Below are 27,721 nucleotides of genomic sequence, written 5' to 3' on the forward strand. Positions count from 1 at the left end.
CTGTCTAATTAACTGACTCTTGAAAAGTACGTCGGCATTCAATTTCACTGAAAATTATTCGCCAGACAGTACGCTCTAGTAGCGTTTAATAATAAAAAATAGTACCGGTAAAAATCGATCGTATATTCGTCGATTTTAAAATCGACACAAGTAGTATTAGCGTCACGTTGAATGTTAGAAACATACGACTTATGTACTAGTCACTGTTTCGTGTAAATACAATATTTTCTAAGTTTGTGCACTTTGTCCATCGAATAAAATTGTTTAAAATGTTTTGCGGTCTGTTTTTACTATTTGAGTGAAACCTGTCCGTATTTAAATATCCCTGAAGAAATCTTCGGGAATGGCAGCGTTGAATATAAACTACGCAGACACGAGAGCTTTCGCGATTTACGTTTGAGTTCGAACAGCTCCAATTCAATTTACATAAATCATTGTTAACCAGCGAATACATGAAGATAAGAAATGATCTATACGCGTATTCAAAAATTCTTCGACGATCGGCAAAAACCGTATGATTTATAAAAGCTTGTTTAAGTGCATGAAGATATATTCTATACTTCTAATCATTTTCGATTAGATGAAGCTTCATAAACGTAATGTAACGTGTAATGTAATAAGCAGTTATTATATTTAAAATTCAGTGACTCTGTGGCACGAGAGGAATCTTCCAAAAGATTTAAGATATCGCGGCTCGCGGGCGACGGCTCGCAAATTTGTCGTTTACTCGACCGTCTAGAAACTTTCGCCAACTTTTCACATAGACCGTAACTTCTTTCTTACAGCTGCGGCACATTCCGCGCCTTCCACGCTTCATCGCCGCTGGTCCCGGCCGACTCGGACGGACAGATCGCCCGCTTAATTCGCGTTTAATTAAAGGACCGCCCTCCCTCCCTCCCTCCCTCCTGTCTACTAATAACCGTTGTAACTAATTCCACGATACCTCGGTTAATTCCTGACATTATGATTCGCGCAAGCGAACGGCCGATTTAACGTTCACCGTTTCCCCGTTCCTCGTTTCGCTCGCGTTCGCCTGAAACGAGCCCAGCTACCGAATAAGATTTATTTCACGAATATGTTTTGCGAGGAGCATTTCGAGGGCGACTAATATGAAACGATTAAACACGTAATTGGCGAGTATTTCAATTAGAACGGCGCGTAATCGTCGCGAAGGGTGCCCACGGGGCGTCCCGACGCTTTGGGCTCTCGCTGGTATTGATTACAAATTCAGATAACATAACGAGCTAACGAGCGATAATTATCGCGCTCTCCCGGCCGAATCTCGGCGAGTGATTTAATCAACTTCGTACACCTACGTAACGCGTGTGTACACGAGCCGACCCGTGAGGACACACATTAAGCAGCGAGGAGCGCGCGCCGGTCTTTAACCAGAGCAGCGTTAACCCGGTTCAAGTGTGATTACGCGGCTCGTCGTTCACCAATTATATCCCCATGGATCGGTAAATCGCTCATCGGCCGGCCACTGAAAGAATGATCAACCCAACGACCGGATCGACAATTCTCAATTCGCACCGAATCCTGACGAATGAAAAATGAGACGAACAAACCTGATTCCCAAAAAACATTCTGACAAGTTCCCTTCGTAGACGTTTTCACGTCCGTTCGAATTTTGTTAGAACATATTTTTCAGATCTCTGGTCCAGTGTACCGTTCGAATCAACCCCGATTTTACTTAATTATCGTTTTTTTTTTCCCTTCCTGAGTTGGCCAACTTGGAAGACGCAAAATTGTTTGCAGTCGGAATAACGTGGCCGAACAATGTTGGAGTTTGAAATTTTAGCGGTCAATCCCTAGAGATGCACGATGCGAACAGGATGCGGTTTCACGCTAACGATAAGCGCAGCTACGACCTACTTATACAAACTTGTGCCACTGTTCTTTCGTTTTTTAAACGTCCACGTTACAGAATAAAATACCTCTCATTCAATTTCAGTGAAGTGCATCGTTCTCGGATACCGCGGAACGTACAATTATACAATTATACGCATGTTTAATTTCATTTATCACGTTTCACTTCAGTCTATTGTAAGATTCAACGGGAATCTACTTTAATATGAAGGAGATGGCGGATCGTCAACTCTAGCATTTATTCAGGATATCTCGTCACTAGGACGACTGTACCAAGAGTGCCTTTTTGGACAAACCTTCTGGTTGTCCTAGGACCTCCTCCATCGAGAAAATTCAAAACGAGTAATAAGTCTACGTCTTATTTTTTCAATGCTCGATCTGGCATTAATACTGTTAGATTTCAACATAATTTTGGCGTGTCAAAATAAAAACAATTTTAAACTACACTCATCACTGCCACGTACATTAAAATTTTTTTTACTTAGCTGGCTCAATTTCATTGTTACTAGCTGTACGATTATGATTAGACGGAATGATTGGTACGGATATTACCAGTTTAGTTCGTACAGTCACCGTTGTAATGCGTGTGACACGAGGCCGTCTCTCGCAAGTGTGTCCGGCCCGTTGGTTTATAAATAGGTGTGAGGAGTAGGGGAAAGCATACTTACCTGGCGCAGAGGTTACCGTGATCATCAAGGCGGTTCCTCCAGGGCGAGGCTCTTCCATTGCACTAAGGTTGAGCTGACCCTTGCGAATATCCCTAATGTGGATATCTCGGGCGTACAATTTTTGATAGTCGGGACTGCGTTCGCGCTATCCCGGTATAATATATTTATAAACAAAAAATTTTCCATCATTATAAAAATGATTCGCATATCGTTTCCGACCCATAAAATTCCGTCTTTAAAATTCTATCAAAATCGGGACGCAATAGAATCAAATATAACATATTTCTAAATCACTGTCTGCTATTCTATGGCGAAGATACAATTTCAGGAATGCCGAACAATTTTTGACTCTCTAAATTATTCGAATTAGAAGGAAATGAGATTGAACATTATTTGTATTTCACAATTACAGCTAAAACTTTTGTCTGGTAGCACATTTAATAAAGTATTATTAACAAGTATTTTCCTTGATTATTCTTCGACGAAACATTGAAGTATATATGAATTAAGTACTTATAAAAATATTTCGTTCTATTTACCGAAATTACCTTCACACGAAAAATCGTCCGCGTTCTCGCTATCCATGGCCGCGAGTCGTTATACCGCTTCACTTTTACAACTGCTTTTGAAATCAAAACCTACGCGCAAACGACGCGGCGCTTGATTCGAACAAACATCAATTTGAATACTAATGAAAACAGCAACCACTGTGCCGTACGATTTTTCACCGGCGGCGGCGGGGAAAAGAAAAGCAGACATTTAACGTGTATTGAAACGAATCAGACCGGAGTTTGATCCTACAACCGTGCATTTTACTAATAGCATTTACTTCAATAGAATATCGTTCGCTCCTCCCATTGCAGTTTTTTTCTTTTACCTTTCGGCCGGTCAATTTTATAAGTATATTTATAAAACGGACAGGATTGATCAAATTTCTGTCCATCATAAATACGAATTAGCTACGATATAAAAAGTAATAATAACGGACGTAACAGCGGATCAAATGGATTCATCAAACGTTGTCAATTAGTTTACTCGTCGTAGCGATTTAATCAAACGTCGCGTTAGGTGATACTCGCTACGTCGAAATGACAAAAAGTGTATGAACGATGGGGTTCGTGATACGCGTCTTAGCAACAAACGTGTACGCATACAGCTTGTTAGAGGAAGTCGTAAGTTGCAGGCAATTCTCTGTTAGCGCGCGATCACTTTTATCGTGGTCCGGGATCGTCGAAACGTATAAAGAGTCGGACGAAGAGGAAGAAAACATGGGAGTCGGGAAGAAAACGCCGGGGCGAGATACGAACAAGACGGGAATAGAAATAAACAGGACAACGGATAGACGAGGCCGGGGAAAATGAAAGAACGTGGTCGGACGGGGGGAAATAATACGTAATAAAGGAAGTGGCAGCGAAATAAGAGAAAATTGTCTACGAATTACATCGCTCGTGGACACGGCTCCCTTACGTACTAACTGTACTGGCTTGGTTCTCTCCGTTATCCTTTCTAGGCAATGAACGGGTTTATTAATTTCGATAGAACTGTTCCGCTGCTGCAATCAACGGGAAAGTGTATCTTTTTGTTTCATAACTGAATTATGTGCTGAATACGAGGATCATAAATAGTTTCCACGGTGAAACGAATTTTAGTTTTGCGCACATTGTTAAATTCAGGAAATACGATGGTAATAGTAATCTCTCACAGGAATTTATACTTATCGGTGTATTTGTTATAGAAATTCTCCTCGCCGCCGACGCGACGTCTCCACGTTAATGGAACATCGAATTTGGAAATAATTTGTACAAATCTCGTACGTGAATAATAATACCGTTTCTATAAAATTTATTTTATCGATAAAAGAGTATCGTTGGAAAAATATTTATTTCCCGAAATCGAAGCGAAGCGTGACTTTCCATACCGCATGTTGTTTTGCTCATGAATGAAATGAAAAGAGAGCTTTAATGTTTGAAAAATAAAAAACAGTTTTTTAAATTTTGCGTGTCCGTTCGAAGTTACATGGAACGCGTGAACGCGTCTCCTAAAATTGATTTTTTAATGCACCGAAAACCGCTTTTCACGGGAAATCGTTTGCCGTACAGAATCAGGATGAATTATTTGAGATACGCGTATGCAACGTTACAACTTAATGGACGACGATTCGTACAATGACTTTTTTCATCTGTACGGTCGTTTCGATGTTTACGAATTCATCTATGAAATTACTTCGTTCTTTTCTGTCTTATTTATAAAACAATAGAATGATAATTTAGTTGGTACGAGCAACGTTTCAGCTGACAATTTTTGCTAAAGATAATCTAAGGTAGATGGCCACTGACCATTGTTTCAAGTTTGCGCAGCGAAAATAACCGATCGTCCCACTAATTCCGGTGTATCGATAAATATGTGCATACAAATAAATGTTGGCCAGGGTATTGGATTCCGAACGTAGAGAACATTTAATTGGATATTGTTTCGAGCAAACGACACAGTGGTTTCCCGAACGTGTACAACACTTCCAAACCAAATTACTATTTCCTCACGGTGTTTAACGAGAAAAGAAGTGAGTGGGTCAATAAAAATGGATAGTAGCGAAAAAACGCAATGTCGATAAACGTTTTATCAAGATTGAAAAATTCACACGAGCGACGTACTGTGATTACAAGAAACGCTATTTAACACCAGGTCGAAATTACTTGTTTGATATTTCTCATAATGAATATTCATTTTCAGTACATTTTGTATGACTTTTTCCAAAATATGCAAAAGTTTCCTTTTTTTTTTTGTCTTTTTGATGTAAAGCACTTTTACGTATGATCGTATTTTCTGGGATGCAGTTTTAAGTACTAGCGGCTCAACTATCATTTCCCGGCTTGTTTAATGCAAACCAGATTTACGTGAACGTTCGTCACTATTATTAAATTATGCGTTCATAAATATGTCGGTGATATTGGAAATTGTATGTGATGCAATAATGTAAACTCCCTGATTCGAATGAACGATTGCGGTTAAAATTGCCGGCATATGGATAATTCGTCTCTCAACAAGTTCTTGTTTAATCATGCTTATACTAATGCAGACGAGCGAACGATTTAATGACGATCGAAACGAAAGCGTCGAATTCTGGAAGCGGATCATGAATCGTACCGACGCGACGCGTGGAAGGAAAAATTGGAGAAAAGAAAGGGGAATGACTTCATAGTGCGACGAATCACGTGAACGTTGTTAACCGGGCAGGGGGTTCGTCAAAGAACAGGCTGTACAAGGGTTTAAAGGTGCAGAATTCTAAATATAACGTCCATATTGTATTCCCGTGGTCGAACGTAATGAGTCTTCGTGGCGACAACGATGGTTTACAAAGAAATCGTCGGCCCGATCGTGCACCCGCTCGTCGCAACACCTATGATTTGCGACGAAACAACCCCCGGCTCCTAACCGCGTCCCCGACCAAACCCTGTTCGCCCGTGCAACGATCAAGGTTCACGTGAATCGGCTGCTCGACGGAGTGTGCGCTAACTACACGTTCACGTAACACGTATCGGGGCATGCACACTCGAGTACAGGACTGAACAAAACTTTCTTCAAAAAATATATTAAATATACGTCGTGTAAATTAAACAAGATATCGTTTAATTAGTAGATGATATGAAATCGCGATTTGTGTCTACTTTGAAACACATGTTATATCGAAATAAATAATGAGGAACATCTAAAATAGAACGAGTGCAGCCAATTAGGTGTCACCTTAATGAGAGAAGAAGAATTAGATTGGAAATTAAAATTTTCGATCGACCTGTACGGTATGAAGTATTTTTGTTCAACGCGCTTCGACGACCGAACGTCGAGAGAGAGAGAGAGGAGAACGTGTGTGGGCGTGGAGGCGCGTAGAAAGGCGTAAAGTGGCCGTGTGGTGTGTCGAGCCGTGCACGAGATTTTTCTGTTCGCGTGCACCGTTGCATGATGTCCGTATTGCACACGGCATGGCATGCCGCCACCACCGTCTTTTTCTTATCCCACCCTGCCCCGCGGATGGCGAACGCCACGCCAGGGCCCGATGCCCCCTTTACCCCAGGACCAGTATTAACTCGACGATTTCTGACCACTTTCTCGGAATTACGCCGTTTTCGGGCTAACGACGCCTTACCCCCTCGCCTCGGACGAATTTGATGGGAGCACGCATCCGATATCATCTCCGGCGATCGAACCGCGTCGCGCCATTTAAGAATTTCGCGAATCGACACAAAGCAAACGCGATCGTATAAAGAAAGACGACGACGGTGACGGACATTCGCAAATAGAACAAGGTGACATTGATGACGCTCAGCAGGGTGGAACTGACGTATCAGACTCGTTTTGTTATAATCTCAAAATTGATGTTCAAACGAAGTAAGAAGATTGCCAGTTGATCCGCGAAGAATCAATTACCGGCACGAATAAACTGTGTAGAAAATTGTGTTCATACTCGGCCAGTTCCCTGTCAGAATCCTTCGTAACCAACATCGCGGAGTAAATTTATTTTGCTCGTAAAGGAATATGTAAGGCTGCGACTCATTAAGACGTAGCATTTCGCCGTCTTTGTAAGAAGCTTAAAAATTTACTGATCCACAGAAGGATCGGGCCTTTCTCCTATTTCTCATATAAATAAATTGCGGCAAACCGGAGGATTACTGCTCTCAGTAGCGGAAAATGGTGTTCAAACTTCATTATAACAAATTTTTTCATCTTTCTATCGTGAGCCCTGAAACGACTTGAAATACGATGAGATGATACTCCGAATTAAAATACACGAGAGCGTAGAATAAATAAAAACGCTGTAATCAGAATTGGTTTGAAATTGGATAATTCTGAGTTCGGTGTCCCGCTGGCACGAGAATTTCTCACAAATGAAGTTTACGCAAATAATTTTCACAGGATGAAACAGGCGGAGAGACGATGAAACAGGTTCTTTCGCCGTGTTTAAACAAATATTTTATACGCCAGCAGAAAAGTTTGAAACACGTGTATCTACGAACTCCCCGCTTTTTGCATGCTTGTATAAATACAAATACTATTTTGTATCCACCTTCGCTCGCTCTGTTCCGTTAATAATTCAAATTTATTTACAAACGTTTGCACAAGTCGATTCCGTTCGATCATTAATCATGTTCTATTCATTACTATCTCTTTATTACCAGAAATAATCACATTGACAATAAAAATGATCTGTCGTCGCGTACTAAAAATATACTTCGATCCGTGAACCAATCAAAGCGACGATTCGATTCAGTACAAACGTTCGCAACGCACTTCAACAGATAATTTAATTCTCTTTTCCAGGGTGTACTAGTATTACGAGAATTATTTGCATGACGCACGAGTTAATCGTGTGAAAAAATGCAATAAATCCACTCGATGATGATCGCCGACACAATTACCGTCTAATACGTGGTGCATCGAACTGCCGGTTCATTACGACGAACCTGTCTGTACACAGAAGTAAATGTGTACGTACGTATATACAAGGATATCAGGTACGACCCTCGAAGTGGAGTGCATGGAATTAAAGTAATCCAGGATGATTCGACGAGAACTGGCTATCATATGACAGGTATGTACGCGTGCGTGCATGCATGCATGCATATGCGCCTACGTACATAGCTGGCCGTATGCGAAACGGTTCACGAGCCAGCCTAGTTTACAGACACTTATGCGCGCGAGCATGCGTCGAACCTGGGTGCATGACTAATGGAAGTATGTGATTAAAAGTTTCGTCGCAATTTCCAGCACGTAAAACTTGGCCGGAGCCAAAGCGCAGGAAAATTTGAGCACACGGTTCGCGCGCCTAGGGATCGTTCTATGCGTCGGACGTGAAGCGTCGCGCGAGCTTGCAGCTACGTGTCCACGAGGATTCTCCAATTGTTCTTTTCGCTCCGACGGGTTCGAATTCGGCTCGCGAAAAATGTTACTGCCGGCATAATTAGAAGTTTTTTACGCCGGCTCCTTCAACCCTCGCGAGCTCTGGCTCTGCTGCCGCGACGGAAATATTTCACGCATCTCGAGACATCGCGCGACCCCGTGAAACGATTCAATTGCCCATTGTGACTGCAGACTCGTTCCATGGCAGAATCAGTGTTGGGCACCCCGTGCAATTTTTTGTAACCAGGCGTCTAAAAGGCATGTGTTAATGACGTCACAGCTAGGCTTGTGCTCGACACTGTACAGAATTTCGGAAAGAGGCTGTTTCACGATATTTCAAGTCCGAGAAGGCGCCGAGCGAAACGAAAATTTTATCAAATATCAAAACACGATGTTCCGTCACTCTCTCGCTCGATACAGCAGCAATCCAACGAGCTTCAATGAATCACTTTATTCCATACGTCCGTTTTCCTCTTTTTCTTAAACAAGCATCTATGAATTGCAAACAATTTTCTGCCCTCTGTATCACGTTTTTTCCCATGCTCGTTTGTCGAGGGGCACGAGAACCGGTAATTAATTTGTTAAAAAATGTAGAAAACGCGAGCATATATGTGCGATCGTATTTAATTACTTCTCGAAATAGAAGTTTCCTCTCGTTCCGAACGGCGCGGAGGGGCGCGCAAATATAAAACGCGAGGAATTTGTGCGCAGAATTTCGCACGGTGTCGCTCGGTCGCAATTACACTTCCAGCTGGCTCTTTCTCCATCTATCTGCTCTTTCTTTCTATCTCGTTTTCGTCCAATTTTCTCAAGCGTCTTCAGAAGCCGCGTGTTCGAGAAAATAATGAATTCCCCGCACATTTTCCCTTCGTTCTTTCCCTTCTCGCGCACGTTATCTCGCCCGGAAGTAACAGGCCGGCGATCCTCAAAGCGACAATAGCAAAAAGCCCGCCCCCGACGCGCGCTGACTTCGCGCCCGAAGCCAAAACTTGCCAAGCCGATTTCTAAAAGTTTAATAGCCTCGCTGTTGCGAACGCGACAGATTCGAATAGTAATTTCTGTACACCACGACGAAACGTTCGTCTCTTCTTTAGACGAGTTTGTCAGTATTTTATCAGTATTTACGAAACGAATTTATAGACAGAATTTTGCGCTCATTTCTTTGCTTCTCGTCCCCGTCATCGCTCACCGAGTTTCATTGAGCGAAACGCGAAGTTTCAATCGAGAAATACATCCCGGTAACTAAGCGTCAATCAATATTTGTGTGACCGCAAACCAAAACGTATGAAAACTGTGTACCATCGAAACTCTCAATAATTTTGTATTAAAATGTTCACTTAAACCTCGGTCGAGTCTCTGGTTTTAAACAAACGAAACACCGCAGGTCTGACAGATTCGCTTGAAATCAATCATTTTTCTCTCGAACTGAAACAACGTTGTATCGTTACTTCAGTTCGAGTTTAAGTAAGATAATTCCTACGATAATTCGCTCGTCAAATGTCTATGTGGCATTAAATGCGGCATCTTCTCACGTCCCAATATTCCCTTCTATCTGTAGGCTATCATTGTTTGAAGTAGCGATAGATCCTAGAAGCTGGATGATTCTAGTTAGCAGGCACAAAGCAGACGTCGAACTGTGAGCAATCAAACGGCGAACAGGCGAGACGCTTCGTTAAACACTTTCCGGTCGGAGTGAATTTAATGAACCTTAAAAATAATCTTACTGCCGACGCGAACGGGAACTTGGACGAAAGAGTTAACGAGCATTTAATAATTTCCTTTTTTTTTTAAACTTGATACATGTCTCAAACTTCGCACGCTTAATTAGCGTCCAATTAGTCAAGCAAGAATTCTGTTCAATGGCTTTAATCGTTCGTCGACAGGATTTATCAAACGATTATTATTTATTTAATATGCATTTGGAAAGGCTGCTTCAGACGCGAATCCAATATTTAAAAGTCATGGACCTTCTCGTTTTTTCATTATAAAGTAGTCGCGTGCAGTTTATCAGCTAACAAACTAGTTTCTCAAATAATGCTGCGGATCGCATAATAAATTTTACTGCGACTTTAAAGCTAACACGTTTATGAAAATTGGATGCATCAAATTCTTTATCAGAGGGGACAAAAACTGGGCCAGAGGCGGGTGCAGACGAATCGATCAACGAAACGAAATTGATACGGAAACAAGGACACAAAGCGGAAACGGAAGTATGCATACGAGGAGCTGTGGGGGAGGGCGTACGGGCGGTGAGCGATGAACAACGCGGACTGCTTCGTTAGGCGCTTTCTGGTCCGAATCAAAATAATTACCTTTTTGCCCGGGCAAATAGGACATAAGCGAATTAACAATGACCGGTGTACAGACGGCCATTTGCATCGGTGCTTGCACCGACGGGAAAATAAAAAAAAAAAGAACGCTGGTACCACCGAAGCGCGTGTTCAAAAAAGCTCGTGATTCCTCTGCGTTTCTCTGGACCTCGAATCACTGGTTTAAAAAAGGAGAGACAGAGAGGGGAAGGGAAACTGGGCGATATAATTGCTAAATTGATCGCATACGGTAAGCGTGAATCGAAACCACCAAATCGACAGAACACAAATGGATCAGTCCTTAACAGTAGAACTATCAGCAATTGACGTATACCTTCTATCGGAGGGGCCAAAATGACTTGTTTTCCAACTCAATAAGTAATTTAAAAAAAGACAGCAATTTTTATGTTTTTATGAGTGAAAATTGAATAATAAATTGATGATGATAATAATAATTTAATAATAATAATTTTCAAAATAAGTATAATCTAATGTTAATCGCTATCTGCTTCTGTGGAATAGAGAAGACAATTTCAAGAATGTCTCACAATTCTTATTCCTACACTATTTAAACTAGAAGGAAATTGCATAGGACCTTTCTTATATCTGCCAACAACAGCTACGACTTTTGCCCGAAGCGTTTCTCGCTAGGATGACAAAATTTTTTGCAACAAACATTTCTTTAATTACGTACCGATAAATTCATTAAAATCTGAAGAATGACATACTACAATTTGATGACGATTTCCAGTGTATTGTATTTTAATAGAACCACCTTAACTGCTCTCATCTGATTGAATCTACGTGCAAATCTTCAAGCTGTTGCGGTTAGAATTAGTAAATGCTATTAGGCAGATGGAAATGCAGCTGTAGCCTGTGGCCAAGTGCACTTCCTCGCAATTATTACTGAGATTAATCTCCCAGGATATAGCTGAGCTTTAAGCTCTTCTTACTTGAGTCGGTTGAAGCAACGGCAAAACACCGTATTCAATTAGATATGAAAAACTGGACAATCCTCCTTCCAATTTCAACATCAGACGTAATCGATGAATAACAATTTCACAGATCAGAATTCAAATTGGAATACTAAACTCGGTGATTCTTTATTCATTCGCGATGAAACCAATTAAATAAATTATACGATTTTACTGAAACGGGATCGCAGCTCGATAAAGTTGGCACGCTTAAACGTTCCGGCGGAAACACAACCGTTTCTTCCTTCCTAGCGCAGAGTCATTCTCTTGATTTTCCTTTTCTCATTTCGGTTCGCTCGATTCCTATAAAAGTTTCTCTTTTGCTCGACGCCGGACAACTTTCAGCAAACAACACCGAGCCATCCACGTGCAACTTTTTCCAATTCTAAGCACCTCCTCCCGACCCGGCGAAATTACGATTAAATTTTTCGATTTGAAACCTTCTCCACCTCCGGGGGCGTAGAATCGGGCAGCTCGAGTTTCGCCGAATAATCGTTCGATAGTTCTTTATTAATTATACATGCGACCGCGAACGGCTGTCTTATACCGTCGAACACGACACGACCAGCTAGAGATACACGTAATGGAAATATCGTGATATTTCTTGGTAACAAGTATGGAAACTAGTTAACTATAGCCGTAACGACCTAGATCATCTTCCTGGAATGTAACCTACTGGGTCCACGTGAACCTGATAGTTCACGGCGCTGTGCAATGTCAACCGAAGCTACGCTATATAATGTAAATTATATGATAACGAGATTCAGCGACACGTCGTCGTTTCTTGGCTCAGTGTCTCTTTTCACAAAATGACACAGTCTTATTTGTCACATCGGTAGAAGATTCGTTTCGTTGAAAAATAGACATACTAACCGAATCTTCCACGTTAGATACGATTCGTATCGCTTACGAATTAATTGACATAGTTCATTTTACGCGAATTGTGCACGTCGATATTGATAGAGAAATTACGGGCGTTCAATTCAGATATTGATAATGATTGACTCAGGTTGTATTAGGTCTCGTACTCCGAAGACGTAGACAGCGCTAATGAAAGCTAGACTATTCACTTGAGTTCATTATAATCTCAATCGAGCAAGAACTCTTAAGCCTAATCACAGGTATTATAGGCAAGAGGAATTCGTTAGCGTAATTGATTTGCCGAGAGATATTCAATAATTATCAGAAGTGAATGGAAGTGTCTATGTATAGTAATATGGAACTAATAACGATCTTCGAAATGTCATGAACACGCGTTGGTTTACACGTAATTTAATTAAAAAAATGTTTAATCCGATTTGACAGTTTCTCGATGAGATGAAACTTGCATTTAAATAAAATTATGCATGCTACTATACGTTTCCTCGTACATGGAAAAGAAGGTTTTGTTTAACCGAACGAAATACTGTTCGCTGAACAAATCGATTACTTAAATGTAGCCAGAAATTCAATCGTGGAGCTTGCACAAATTCATTGGGATCGTAACACCAGAGGGACCGCAAATAAAGTAAAAGCTGGTTTAACAAAATACGACTGCAATCAAGACGATAAACCGCGGAACGCTTCTCAAGTAGTCGAACCAACCGATTCTTAACACAGGGGAACCGTCGTTCAGAGGAAGATAATTAAAAACGGACAGAAGTATGATGAAAGTATGTTTTCGTGATACAACGAAAGCAGAAAGATAAAATAAAACGCAGAATCGTACGTAACGCGATCCCACTGGGGTTCTTCGTTCCTCACTGAACTCTTCGCTCATGCGGGAAATCGTTTAGCCCTCGAATCCCGGGCACCAAAAACGCGATCGTGTAATCACGGTAACGGGAGAGATCCGAGGCTTAACCGAACACGATCATAATCACGAGCGTCGAAGCGCGACCCGTTTCGCTCAGCTGAGCCGGCGTACATAGCACGTGGTGGCGGGGACCGATAAAAATCCTGTGAATCGGTGGCCGGTCGCGTTGCATCGTATCGCGTCGCCTCGCTTCTCGTCGCGCCGCGTCGTTCGTCGAGGGTTAAAATCAAAAGGCATGTGCTGGCAATCGGAGCACAAAGTGTGCCATTGAGATTTGTAACGCCTGACGGCGCAGCCAGACGCGTCGAGGGCGCAGCCACGCCGCGGTGTGCCAGCCTTCTTTCTTTTTTTTCGCCACCCCCGGTCTCCCTCCGCCTCTCTCTCTCTCTCTCTCTCTCTTTTTTCTCCTCCACCGTCCCCGTGCTCCACCGCGAGTTTACCGGCTGCGCGCTCCTCTCCCTCGAATCTCGGAGAACCTGCCGGTGTACAGACTCCGGCCGGCTCCATAAATATGCATTCCGTTTAATGAGACTACGGACATAGGCGCGCGGCACGTGGGAAACACGGTTTCGCAGGCGGACGCAGTCACGTTCCACGGACGTTCCGCGGTTCCGCCACACGGGAAGAGAGAAGTCGTACGCGCGCGCAACGCAGCGCGGAACCGGCGACGACCCTGCACCAAACTGTACGAAGCCATTGAATTCGCGCATCGTGGCATGCGCGCATTGTTGCACCACCGCCGAGTGTAACTCGAGTGTCTCGAGTGCCATCGAGATCCTTCTGTCTCTGCCGCGCCGTGGCCCACGCCTACGTAGTCGCGACAACGATGATCGTTCAGGCTCTAGTGCTCTATTAGAAGGAAAAGACGCATTGTGACGTTTCCCTCTTACAATTCCGAAACTTTCGACTCGGCGCGGTGCGCGTGAATCTCTGAACCAAGTCCCCGAGCGAATCCCCTCTGACCCGTGCCGTGAACCTTCACGCGCGACGCGTGCCTCACGTCTACCAACGAGTCGACGTTCCCCGCGGAAAAGAATCGTCGGCTCGCCTTCTTTCTTTCGAGAGCAAGTAGTCCCGGACTTACGAGCGTCGTCTCATGCGAGAGACTATCGGTTTGCAACGCCAATAGAATTTACTGTACTTTTCTCATGTTCAGTCATCGCATTTACTCTGTACCTGATATTTAATAAAACATTTCGATAGCACATGTTTGTGGATCTCGTTTCTCTTTGCCTCTTCGAAAATGATAAGCCGAAAATATGGGAGAAAATTCTCGTTCGAACTAATTGCCGCCGGCAATTTTGAACGTATGTAAAGGCACAAAGGACAGTCAATGATCGGAACGGAGCGACTTGTTAGCGAAACTCGGGGAGTCGCGTGAAATGCAGTTTTTATAGCTTCGTTTTGCGGAAAGGATTCGTTCACTGGCAAACACGTGTTTTATTTGAACAAAAATCGTGTGCTACTCGCGTACATAAAACTAACGATAAAATAACAAACTCGGTTATCTAACCGCGAGAGCACCGCGTTGCACAGTTGCATTGTTGACGTTGATTCCTCGCGTTACAGTACCTACGGCGCACAATAGGTGCCAGTGATCTGACATAATTAACACGCGAAGAATACAGAGAAAAGAAGGCATCGGTCCGGATTCGCGTGCCAATTAAAATGATTCCACAGTCGATATAATTAGTACACCCGTTGAACGGGAACGGTACTTAATATCCCGGTGCCTTTACGTATTGGAGAACGCGTGATAAAACTGGTATTGTACTGTTCCCGTCGCCGATGTAAAATCCATTTGGAGTGTCATTGACGAGGCTTCGATTCCCGAAGGTACACCTACCTCTCACGGAACGATAACGATTGGTTTTAATTACCAGTTTCCACTTTAAGCCACCGATCGATTCGGCTTGAAAGAAGCGTACCATTAAATTTAACACAGTTTCCTCGGATGCGGAAACTGATAGTCGGACAGGCATCGTTGCCACGGCGTGTACTTCGTAACCGTGTTTCATAGTCAATGGACATTCGAGTAGCTAATGCGTGGTCCAGCTCCAAGTTTATTTACAGTTACACGGTAACATGTTGAAATTAACTAATTTCACCGCGCGACGTGATATCGATGGATGGAATGGGTTTCCATGAAACGTACTGCTCAATATTATCACAGGCTAATTAATTCGCGAATATGCATGCACGAGCGAGCCGGGTTATTAATTACCAGCAAGCCAGAAAGTGTGGTCAACGTTTAAGTCGGTACAACGGCAACGCCACGTTTACCTATTCATCGGGGAGGGTAGACGCGGCGGTGAAAAGGAGCCGGAGAGCCCGTTACGAAAGTTACGTGACTCAAGTTTTTAACACACTGCACGACCGTCGCAGGATCATTTGTCACCTCAATATCTATATAAAAATAACCGGAAGCGGCGGTCGTTGCCGTCTATAAATCAACCGATTCAGCTACATCTTTGAGAACCGGTTTCAAAGTCTCGTGACTCGCGCTTTTTCGGCCGTACGCCCGTGCCATTAAACCTCCTTACGATCATGCGCGTGCATTCTAATTCTATGCAAAAAAGGGGAAAGGAAAAAATGTGTTTCATCAGCCTCGTGGGCGTACGACGAATCGATTCGAGATATAACCGTTCTTCGCTGTCTTGGCATAAATTCGTTTGATTTATCGCAATTTACCAATTTAATGATAATCCTAATTGTTGGTAATTAAACGGCGGCCATATTTTCGAACCTCGTAATTTAGTTATTGTAAAATCGTTGAACTGGAAAGTCTGATTGAATGATATAGAATTTCGAAATTCTGACTCGTTGCATTTAAGGTTCGCGGCATCCCTCGGTACGTAAGATGAAACCGAAGGTTAAAAGAGCGCATTATGCAAAACAGCGGGCTGGATGAGCCACGATTACGGGAGATAGCAAAGTTTGCCACGTTGATAGAGATCGAAACGAAGTTGGCCGACGCGCACCTTGAAACCCGATAAAACGCGTAATCAGTTTTCCCTCATGTAGGTGGTAGGTGTACGTCGGCGCGTTAAAGGATGTCCTCGTATCGGTGGGACCTAACTTTCTTCCCAAACTTCCGCTATTTTTCCACCCGCTTCTCTCACCCTTCTCGCGCTTCACTCTCTCTCATCCTCTCGTCTTGGAACGTCGTCGCGGCGCGGCGACGGCGTCGATATTATTGGCGTCGTATACAATAATTACAGGATGAGTAGTGGGTTTACTCGGTGATTGATCGAGCGCGGTGCCGCGAATTACTGTTCCCAACGAAAATCGAAGCAATTTCAACTTTCAACGAACTACACCCGTGCCGTCATGTCTATTTTCTGGAATCGCGAGGCAACACGTGATTAAACGAAACTCTCCGCCCGGCTATCCTTCTTCCCTCCGTTCCATCGATCTTCACCTGTTTATCTGTGCAATCGAATTTTTACGATAGAACCTCGCGACCCGTCATCGATTCCGCCGACACGTTTGTCGCTATTATACCTAAAACCCACACGCTTGGTTGCTGGAAGCGGTACTCGTGTGTAATACTTCGTGTACTTCGTATCTTCGATCACTCTCGTTTATCTGAACCACGAGCAACCATCAAGTGTCAATTGCAGACAGAATTTGGAGCTCGTGGAGTACAGTGTGCAGATTCAAGTGATAAGAAACATTACATTCCACCTTTTTTGACTATTATTTACGAGATGATTCATGAAAATTCTCGGTTTCATTCGGTGGCTGTTATTTAAATTTTAATCACCTCCGAGAATGCGTCACCGTTAGAATCTTTGCAAGATTAAACACAGCAAAATTTTTTATGAAAATTTGCATGATAAAGGCCGGGTGATGAATAATGCATAAAAAAAAAAGAGATTCACTCGGATGCGTCAGCGAGCAAAGTATCCGCAGGTAGTAAATTTAACGGTGCGATGACCAACTATTTAAGAGGGATTTAATTACATCTGTTACTTTGTTGATTACTCCGCTCCTTTGACTTTCATTAAAATTCTACTTGAAGTCTCACGATCGTACAACAAAATGATTTTCGCTCTCGAAAAGTTTTTAATTAAAACGCTGCCACCTCTCGCTTATCGACGCTAATTAATACGTTCCATTATGTCTCGATTAATTCGACAGACCGGCACGTCTATTGCCCATCGATAGAATACTTTTACTAGAAGATCGTCGAAAATCGAACTGCGACAGGTGCGATAATTCACGGAGTGAGTTATTATTAATAATTTTGATCCTCGTGTTACGCGTTGAGTCGCGAGACTGAAACTATGTTCGCGCAGGAATAGCACGGGATTATGTTATCGAGTGATAAGTAGTGGCGGAGGGTAACTACCAATCTGGAAAAGTGTGAAAACTTTTAATTGAACAGAGAACTTGCGGACGCGAGATGAGCTCGCGCAATGAAACGGGTTAACGAATAATTTAATTAAACGCGACGCGACGATTATCCGCGGGCGTCGCGACGGGATTTTAATGCAGGTAACCCTTGTTTAGCGCGAGAATTCGTACTGTGTCGCCGCAGCAACGGCACAGCAGCGTGCATCGGGAACGCGATAAACAAAAACCCTATTCAACCCTACTCTTTTGTCTCGAGCCACAAAGAAAGTGCCTTATTAATTTCGTCCAAAGTTCAAATTTGTTGCGACGTTGAAACTCGTTAGGCGTACAAAGAAAAATGTGTCCGGGTCCAAAGAAATTTGTCCGAACGTGTTCCGTCATCTGTGCGGTGTAATGAAAACAATAAAAATTGCGAGAGTTCTCGTCCGTCTCCGAGTAGCGTCGAATTCCGAGAACTCTCTTTCCTTGGTGTTCCCGATGACGAAAACCGCTGTGTATGCAAGGGAACCGGTCATGTTAAATTACATCAAACAATGCATAATGCAAGACGGGAATCGGGAACGTCCCAGAGAACATACCTACCACAGTAGATGGTATTGCGTATCTAAAATCGTCTCCTCCAGTAGAATCGAGATCGCCCGCAATATACAGTTTTTCACAAAAAAAGGAATCAAATGTACAAGGAGGATTGAAAAAGCTAGCACATTGAAATCTATCGATTTTACAAGATCCGATTAAAAGCTTGTCGAATTCCATTTGCAATATCGTTTATTAATAAATTGCTCGTTAGTTCATACTACACTTATTGATCACGCAGTTTAATGTACGACCGATCGAGCCAGCCTTTTAACAAATCAAAGACCGACCCTCAATTAACCATCCAATAGTGATATAAAACCCGTGTGGCGCGTCGGTGGATGAAAATTGTAAATTGTCCGCACGTGATATCAATGACGAGGGAATGAAAAAAAGGAGAAAATAAAATAATAACGGCGGGATTTGCGTCGTTATTGCGTCGTTTAATAAACATTATCCGGGTGCGTTAATTGCGCCTCGGCTGAGAAGATACCCGGACAGGAAAGCATTAAAGATTTCAGATTAACATCAACACTGCAATTTAACCCGCCATAGTAAACGGCGTAGGGGTATAATACGGAAGAGCCTCTGCTTGCACGGTTGCGATGCCCGGCAAATAGCGTGAAACAATTTTCCTGGATGGTCAAAGGGCTTCGCGTATTTAACGCAACTTTTAATTAACAGATATCGTTGTTCGCGTAAAAACGTGGCAAAAATAATAACGTGGATCACGCATAAACGGCTGTAACGAGCAATAACTTGTAAGTAACGTCGATCGATTAAGAGAGAGAGAGATGCGAATTAATCAGTAGATCATAATCTCGTTGATTCTGACGAAGGATCAATCCGTACTGCATTTTTAGTTTTAGTTTCTTTTTTATTACATTTAATACTTCTTTCGGGGTTAGTTTAATTCTCTTGGAAATAGCATAAACCAACTTCGATGGTTATACAGAGATATCCCAAAGGTAAGCGATACAGCAGCTGCCTGTAAGCTATCACGTTTATCTTTGAACGTGATCACGTTCGCAAAGCGGAAATATATAAAAAAAAAAACATACTGTTAATTCAGATTATAATTTGAGCCAACGAGATTTGTGTACCGCGAGAGTGAATGGAATCTGTGGATCAATTTTTTAAGAACTCGGAACTCCACGAAATCACGCGGCATTTCTTTTTAAACGAAGCTCCTGTTAAAATCTTATGATTTCGATTCGCACCTGAATCACGTCCATTCAATTTTTGAAACGAATTCTTGCTCCCTGAATTCTCTATCAGATTTAATCCGCGCTCTATAACTTTTCCATCGCATCGATTCGCAGTTGAAAGCCCCGGCGAAATCGATTCTTACAGTTCTACCGTGAATCTGTCTTGTAATTCATCACATTCCAATAGCTGATTCGAACTTTTTCTTCTCGCGAGCGCGAACGTCAATTCCCTGCCTGCCTGCCGGTCGACAATAAAACGAACTTCGAGTTATTGTTTTCGTTTCTTTTAGAGGACGTGGATTCGGTTCGATAAAGCGTATTGTACAAATTTTCTTTCTAATAGAAATCCGTGATAGAGTCGGCTACCGAGGTTCAAAGGTACCGGAATAAAGGCTACCACTCTGAAACGTAACGTTTAAATCGAGGCACAGAAACTTCGGCTACAATTAGCAGTAATTTATAGCCGGTCTTTTTACGCTTTCACGCGAGTTCAGCCACGGCCGCATTTAAAATTTCGAATTAAGATCCTATTTATTCGTCGTCTGGTGACAAATCGAATCGCTGATTGCGTTGAACTAGCGACCATTCAATGGACGAACATTGTCGTACGTATATCTTTGTAACGAGTAACCTTTGCAAGCAAATCCGGCATGATTCACGAGATTGACCGACGGTCGAGAAGATCCGACAGGAGCCCCGACTAGTAGCGCTTCGCGGGCCCATAAATCTCAATGCATTATCGATCGATCTCCGCAACCTGGCCACGGCGTACGGGCAACGGACAGAGAAAACGCACGTATGCCTCCATGGCGTTGATTTAGGTAGGATAATATCAAATTACGATCGCGGCCGCTTGTCGGAAGGTCCGCACGCTTGTCTCTGTTTGTTGGCAAGAATCAGCCCCGCGGAGCCCGGCGTAGTGGGTCAAACGATTCGTTTCCACAAATATACCACCCCCGTTCCGTTTATTAACCCTCGCGATTCTGCGCTTCGCTTGAAACTACGTTTCTAACATTCTACGTCTGATCCTAAAATAATTTTCCCAGATACTCTCTCACCGTCGTGTACAAGCTTTATCAATAAAACGTATTCGCAGTCGATTAATTAAATTTATCTGCTTCACTATTTCATTTTTGTAAGCCTGCACGCACGTGCGTATGGAGCTTCGTCAATACTGCTGGAAATGCGTGGAACACAGGTATCATGTTTGGCTATTGGCTTTTTTTGAGGTTTGTTTGTCCCGGTTACACGTTGGCAGTTGGAATATCGCAGAGATTTTGGATAGTGCAGAATCAAGGATTATAGGATCAGAGTTTGTTACACATACATATGTATGTGTATTATTCGGAATTGTAGGTAGGTGTATGACTGAACGGTACGCACGGGCGAATATCGTGATCTGTTATCGTCGCTGGTGTCACTCCCCGGCGAGCTGTAAGGTAACAGCTAATTCAGATCGTCCCTCTCGTCGTCCCCGATCTTGTCCCGAGGACACGAAGCAACAAAGGAAATCAAACACGTTGCACGCAACGAGTTCCAGACAGAGAAAGTAATGCATATCGTTGGAAATTGCCAACATTTTAAGGATTTCACGAGCCCCGCGTTCCCTGAAACGAAGCTTCGGCCCAGATTTCGTTTCGTTCCGAGATATTGAATATCGCCGGGAAAATTGTGGAGAAACAAGAGCAGCAACGCGATGTGTGTGTCTTCCACTTGATTTTTACTTATAGTTACTGTTCATTTTATACGTAATCAATACGAACGGAATTCGTTTTCATCGGAATCCAACAACAAAAATATACGAGAACCGTCAATTTTCAATACGCAGAACCGTAGCCGGTGCCGCGGCGCTCGTTACAATTACCACGAGATACCGTCCGACCGCTACGTTAACGATCCATCCAACTACGTATGCCGGGGATACAATACAAAACACAGAAACTAAATCGCGGTCGGTCGGGGGAACAAACCGCTCGTAGGGATTACAAAAGCCACGAATCTCGCGGGAATCTATCATCGTCCAGTCGGATTCGTAATTGTGAAAATTATCGCGATCGATCATGCGGGAGTGCGGCTGTGCGAGAGATAGAAAGATGAATGGTTCCGAGAGACAAAATAGAAAAGCCCAAACGGGGAGAGAGAGGCTCGGGTTCTATACGGTTCTTCTCCCTCTCCAGGCGTTGATTTACGTTGGATAATATCAAATTACGATCGCGGAAGATCGTCGGTGGTTTCACGCGGTTTCGAACATGCTTCTCTTCTTCCCTTGGGATCCCGAGGAGGGAGGAAGCCCCGGACGTTCGCCAGGGGTTCGGCCAGTTAAAGGCGAAAACGCACGGTTCGCTTTGGCTGAATAACGTAGTTTGTTCGACGAAATTGAGAAGCCAATGTCTACGTTTCGATTCTCGAATTAAACTGGTCCGATCGAGGTCGCCAAATTTTTTCATCTTAAGAATTCACAACCGAACCTGCGTGACCGAATCACCAACGTGCAATTTAGAATTTCAGTCCCGTTGTCTCCAGTTCACGACTAATCCGCTCCTCGAAACGGAAACGGAGCTCATATTTTGATTCGACGACCTGATTGACTCGACAAGATTGAAGTCGAAGTGCACAGTGAGGTCGATCGAACCGGCAATTTGCCCCGTTTTCTTTGCTCTCGATGCGAACACCGAGTCAAACGTCGTTGTTCGACCGAAACGAATCGGCGTAGTACTTTCGCCTTAAGGAGCAGACATCGACAGGGGTTGACGGAGGGAAAGGGGCCGACGGTGACTCCAGCATGCGAACGGGAAGAGTCATTTGTACCATGAAGCGCGAGGTCGCCTCGTGACGGTTGCGTGCGCCGCCAGTTTCGAGCCTGTCGTTCACACGCTTTCTCTCGCCACGCCACCCTTCTTCGTCCCCCTTTCTCTCCCGCCCATGCATAGATAACTTTTATCCCCCGTTTGTCGACCTCTGATTGAATCCTCGTTGTCCCGGACGACCGATTGTTTGACTCCGCCGTTCCGGCACTCGATCTCACCTTATTTACGACGACCAGCGACGATCGCCGCTAGCCGCGACCGCTCGCTCCTTTATTTCATTTCTCTTTCCATCCGTCCTATTAAATCGTTCGCGAACCGGTTCGTGCCGTTTCCACGGCGTCGAGCATAAACGTTTTTATATCCCCCACGGACTTTTCCTTGAATGTTTCGCTCCCACGACGCGCAATTATCTCGCAGCCACTGTTTTTCCTTCGGACAACTAATTTCCTAGAGCTTCGGGGCAACGATCAATTTTTATCGCGCACCGACGTACTTTTCAATTTACGACGATCCGCGATATGTTCTCACGATCCTATATTTAATACCCGTTCTTAAGAAATGCGAAAAGTATTTGCAAACACAAAAAGGTAGAAATAGTCGGAGGTAACTTAATCGTCGCGCGATAATACTTTAATGACCCTGGAACGGAATCAAATTCCTCCTTTTTAGTTCAGATAAACTCTTCCCGGGCAGCGTTTATTCTCTTTTCCCCCAATTTGTTCTCCGCAGATCTCGATAAAACGGTAATCGATCGAATAAAAGCAAATCTATGAGCGACTCGCTCTCCGTCCGGAGGATTTACCAATTTAATATCTTATATCCTTCGAACTTCCTCCGCCGCCGCGGCGCACTGTCCGGGGGGGATGGATGCCTTTTATACTCGGTTACCAACCCCTTCATTAAATCCTCGTTTTCCAAACCCTCGTTATTCTGCGCGATGAACCGTTTAGGGTCTCTTCATTCACTTTGGCCGCCCTTCTTTCCCGTTACCGTGTTCACGGTTTCCCAGTGTCCTCGTAAACCAGTAACCGCTCAAGCCCGAGCTAACTAAACCGAGTTCGAAAGCGTCCCGAACTTAACGCGGAAATACTTTATTCATAACCCGACCGCTTTGATTCCCCAAGCTTTTAATACTACTTAACTTAATCTCTCCCTGTATATTTATCTTTTACAATAAATACGCCGAAGCATAATCCAATATCACAGAACGTTATTTCACGAATATCAGACTCGCGAATACGGCAGCTCGCAGTTCTGATCTTTTTTAGCGTGTCTCTACAAATATCGTGAATCAAATTGGAGACAACTCGTGAAATTAATGCGTTATCAAAATTTTATCAGGAGATATCGCTATACAAGTACGACAATAATAGAGTTGACTGACTCTTGACGGACGGCTTATGTTTAAAATCCAATTATTTGTACTGCACTTCATGCTGATTCAAATCCCATTTCAGGAGATTGCTTTTTATAATAAATGCACAATCATATAATACTTTCGTTCCTCCTCGGGGAAAACCGATTAAGATTCTCAGTGAAAAAAGATACGTTCAGAAGTAGCCGGTATCTACGCTTTTGTACGTCTGGGAACGCTCTTTTTCCGGAAGAATAATACACTCCCCGTGAACCGAACAGTCACTTAGAGGCTTTGCATCCGAAAGCGGCGGGCTTTTTTCGCGGGCAGCGAAACTTTTCTTATACTATTTATGATTTATGAAACAACTCCGAAGCGGCTTTCATTAAAATTAGCTCGCGATGGGCTACTGCTATACACAATCTTTCTCTCATTTAAAAGGAAATACCGTGAATAGGAATCTTACGTGTAATGAAATCCCCTCCGACTTGCTTAAACTGGAATACTTTGCTGTTAATTTCGAGACCGTATCTTTGTTATGGTGTTTGGTTCGAAGTACCGCGGCGCCGAACGACTTCGAGAAATACTCTTTAAAAAATTACCGTCCTATTCTTTCTTTCTTCTCGCTTTAATTATGAAAACAGCATGCACCGTTGTATTTCAAGTAACGATGAAGAATGATCGAGATTATATCAATTGATACAATTGAAATATTCAATTTAGATGTTTCACTAATGAACACAACGTTGATTCCCAGGTTTATTAAGAGAGATTAACTATGGTCAATTGGAGCGAATAGATATAAGAACACTGCCTGGACAGTTAAAATAACTTTTATGCAACTAATAACGGGTTGCATGATGAATTCAGCGGTGGGTGTAAATTCCAACCGGAATGGCATGAAATACATTTTCACGGTTCGAGGATCGTTTCAACGGGTTAACGAAACTCGCTGGGGCTATTCGTTGGAACAATCATGAGGAAACAATTGCACAGTACCTTTACCGGATTCCCGTCCCACCCCCACGCCCCGTGCCGTTCGGTGTTATACGTTTCTGAAAGTCTTAGTTTTAGTACTCGTTCGCGAGAACACTTTGACTCCTTTCCTATTTCGTCTCGTAAGAGTGGAACGTAACGCACCCAGAGAGGGCTCTAAAAAAAACTTTCGCCCTTAACCGGTTCGAGCCAATACCCTCGAATCGAGCTTCCACGAAGCTCCAAGATCGAGGATACCGTTATCGTAATCGGTACAAAGAGAACGAAACAGAGAAAACGATATACTTGGTCTTCGTTAAAAATCGTTGCTCGAGTGGCGATCGTAACAGCTTTTAGCCTTTGTTCCCTTTTCGTCGGCTCGATTGGATCGAAACGAGACTGATTAAAACAAATGGCCCGGTGATCGACGAATATGAAAAATAACGCATAAAGCGGAATCGTAAAACCCGGCCAATCATCGTCCAAATTCATTGCGAATAAAGCAATTCTCTCAGAATATACAGAGGAATCCTTTAACCGTTTATCGATCACAATTAAATTCTCAATCAACCGACGAGTCGGAATGAATAAATAACGGTATTAGAGTCTGGCCGGTCCGAAAATTTCCAATCTATTCCCGATTCTTTAATTCAACGGCCCATCCGATGGGGCGGGTGACGCGACGTCAATAAAGTAAATCGTTTAAGCGTCTTCTGGCAGTTATCCGCCGGATAATTACGGCACGTGGCTCGAAACGCTTTGTTAGTAATTAAACTTGCGGTCGGCGGAGCGCCGGCTGGGATTCGCTGGAGTGCCCGGGAAATATCGTGGGCCAAAGCTTGCGCACGATGGGAGGATGGGTAAGGGATGTGCCCCCCGCCGCTCGCGACCCGGAAGGATGGCTTTAAGGATAACGCCGCGAACAACGGCGTCACGAAGCGAGAGACGCGTTCGACGCCGCAACCGACGTTGTGAACACACGGATTTCACAAATTGTCGGTCGAACTTCCGATCCGACTATTCCCGTTGACGTGACAGAGATAATTCCCGGAAAGGACGTTTGCTATTAGCAGAACAAGCGCGCGGCACAAGATTTGTATCAGCCAAACACTTCGAACAAATCCAACAATGAATAGATTTGTGCAGTGCACACAGTAGCAAGTAATTGTGGATTTATACTAGATTCAAATCGTAAAAGTGATGGACAGGAATAAAAGGAAGAGATGTAAATGGAAAGGGCGAACAGGGATAACTAAGTCTCGCAGTTAGTAAGAAATAGAAAACCGAAAACGAGAGTAATCTCATGGTCGATCGCGCTGATGCGAGAGGAAGCGAGGCTTCCGTTCGCGTCGGTGGAATCGTTAAAGAGATCGACTAACACCCAGTATTTATATTATACATTCGCTTCCATTTTTCTTTTAAAATTACATTGATTTTTGTTTCATTCTGCCATGTATTGGCCACAGTTCTTGGTTCATCCGCGGGAAAACCGTAGCTTCGTAACGACCCGTCCCTTCCCTTTATCTTTTTTCTTTCATCACCGTTCCCGGTTCGTCGGATATTTGCGCCTTTTTTGCTCGGAAGTGCGACCGACGTGAACAAACTTAATACCCACTCGGGCTGTGCGCACAGCTCGTCGAGTGTCATCCGCGCGTCCGCACGTGTGTTCGATTTAAACATTTACATCTCGTTCCACCCTGGCTCGAAGATCGAGCAATTATAATCCTTTTCCGTCCCGTTCGTTCTCCCTGTTTGTTCCCTTTTTTTGGACCGAGGGAGTGGAAACGACCGATGAAGCCGTGGCCGCGCGCGTCAACAGATTCGATAACAATACCGCGTGCACCGGATAACAATGGGTTCCACGCGGCGAAGCCCGGTCCCCGTGTTCTACGCGAGGAACATTGCATACCGAGTTGACATAATAACGCTCTATGGTCCGCTTTCAGCCGCCGCCGCTACCGGCCATGCCGCAGTTTTGATTTATTATGATTAAAGTTCTGCAAATAAATTTACTTTCACTTGGCTCCGTCGCGTCGGCCTCTACTAATGTTACGTACGGTGCGCGTACCCCGTGGACTTGTCCGCGGCTAAAATATTCTCGTTTCTACCGACGCCGCGCCGCCGCCATGCAAACGTCCGACTTATGCGATAAATGAAAGTTGCTTGTCCGTGGGCGAGGTTTTTGAACGTGCGTGAATTATCGCAGTTCCCATTTTAAAACGGATCGTATCGAACGCTGCTGCAAAATGGGAATTCGATCTCCCGATGAAAGTCGTCAACATACGACAGGCGACGAAATGATTGAACACGAGCTCGTAAACGATATACGAATAAACTCACTGAATTATAATATTAGAATGGTAAGATTTATATAGAGCATAATCTGAGTCGCTAACAGTAGAGACGTAATCTGATAAGTAAAACTCATGTTGAGTTTCCGTTGCACGCGCACAGGGGAGGAAGGAACGCGAGTCACTGTATAACGAGTTCGCTTTTTTTTAAGCACAGTTTCAACCAGATTCGGTATGATATACCGTTTTAATTTTCATACGGTGACAGTTACCGTGAACAAACATTTACCATGCCAAACTGATTTATATTGGCGAGCGGAGAACCGACGGATGAGTACATATGTAACGCAGCGGATAACAACGTGCTTGTACCGGCCAGCGAATCAAGATCTCGCCGATCAACGATCCGAGTTATGACTTTTCAACTCTCTATCGCGTTCATATTGATTAGAACGCGGCATGACAACGGGACAAGATCTCACAATCTTACTAATAGAATTGTTTAACCGGCTGATATGGTAAAGTACGAAATACAAGGAAATTTAAGGATGTATTGGCTGTACAGTCAATCCCAAAACTTTATGTACCTTAGAAAAACGTATTTCCTATAATTAAAAAGAAATCAGACGTCGGAAGAATAATAC

General features: G+C 43.5%; 1 long non-coding RNA gene and 1 other non-coding gene across 3 annotated transcripts in view; one reads left to right on the plus strand and one right to left on the minus strand.

The window, feature by feature from the left end:
- LOC113464810 (uncharacterized) overlaps positions 1 to 27,721 on the minus strand; it is a 133,747-nt gene that overhangs the window by 54,032 nt on the left and 51,994 nt on the right. The gene's annotated exons all lie outside the window — the stretch shown is intronic.
- On the plus strand, positions 2,530 to 2,691 carry LOC113464813 (U1 spliceosomal RNA). The gene has a single exon (XR_003389676.1). It is a non-coding gene; the product is annotated as a U1 spliceosomal RNA (small nuclear RNA).

This window comes from Ceratina calcarata, unplaced genomic scaffold (genome assembly GCF_001652005.2).
Source record: "Ceratina calcarata isolate Rehan_Ccalc_2016 unplaced genomic scaffold, ASM165200v1 scaffold551.2, whole genome shotgun sequence".
NCBI classification, from domain to species: Eukaryota; Metazoa; Arthropoda; class Insecta; order Hymenoptera; family Apidae; genus Ceratina; species Ceratina calcarata.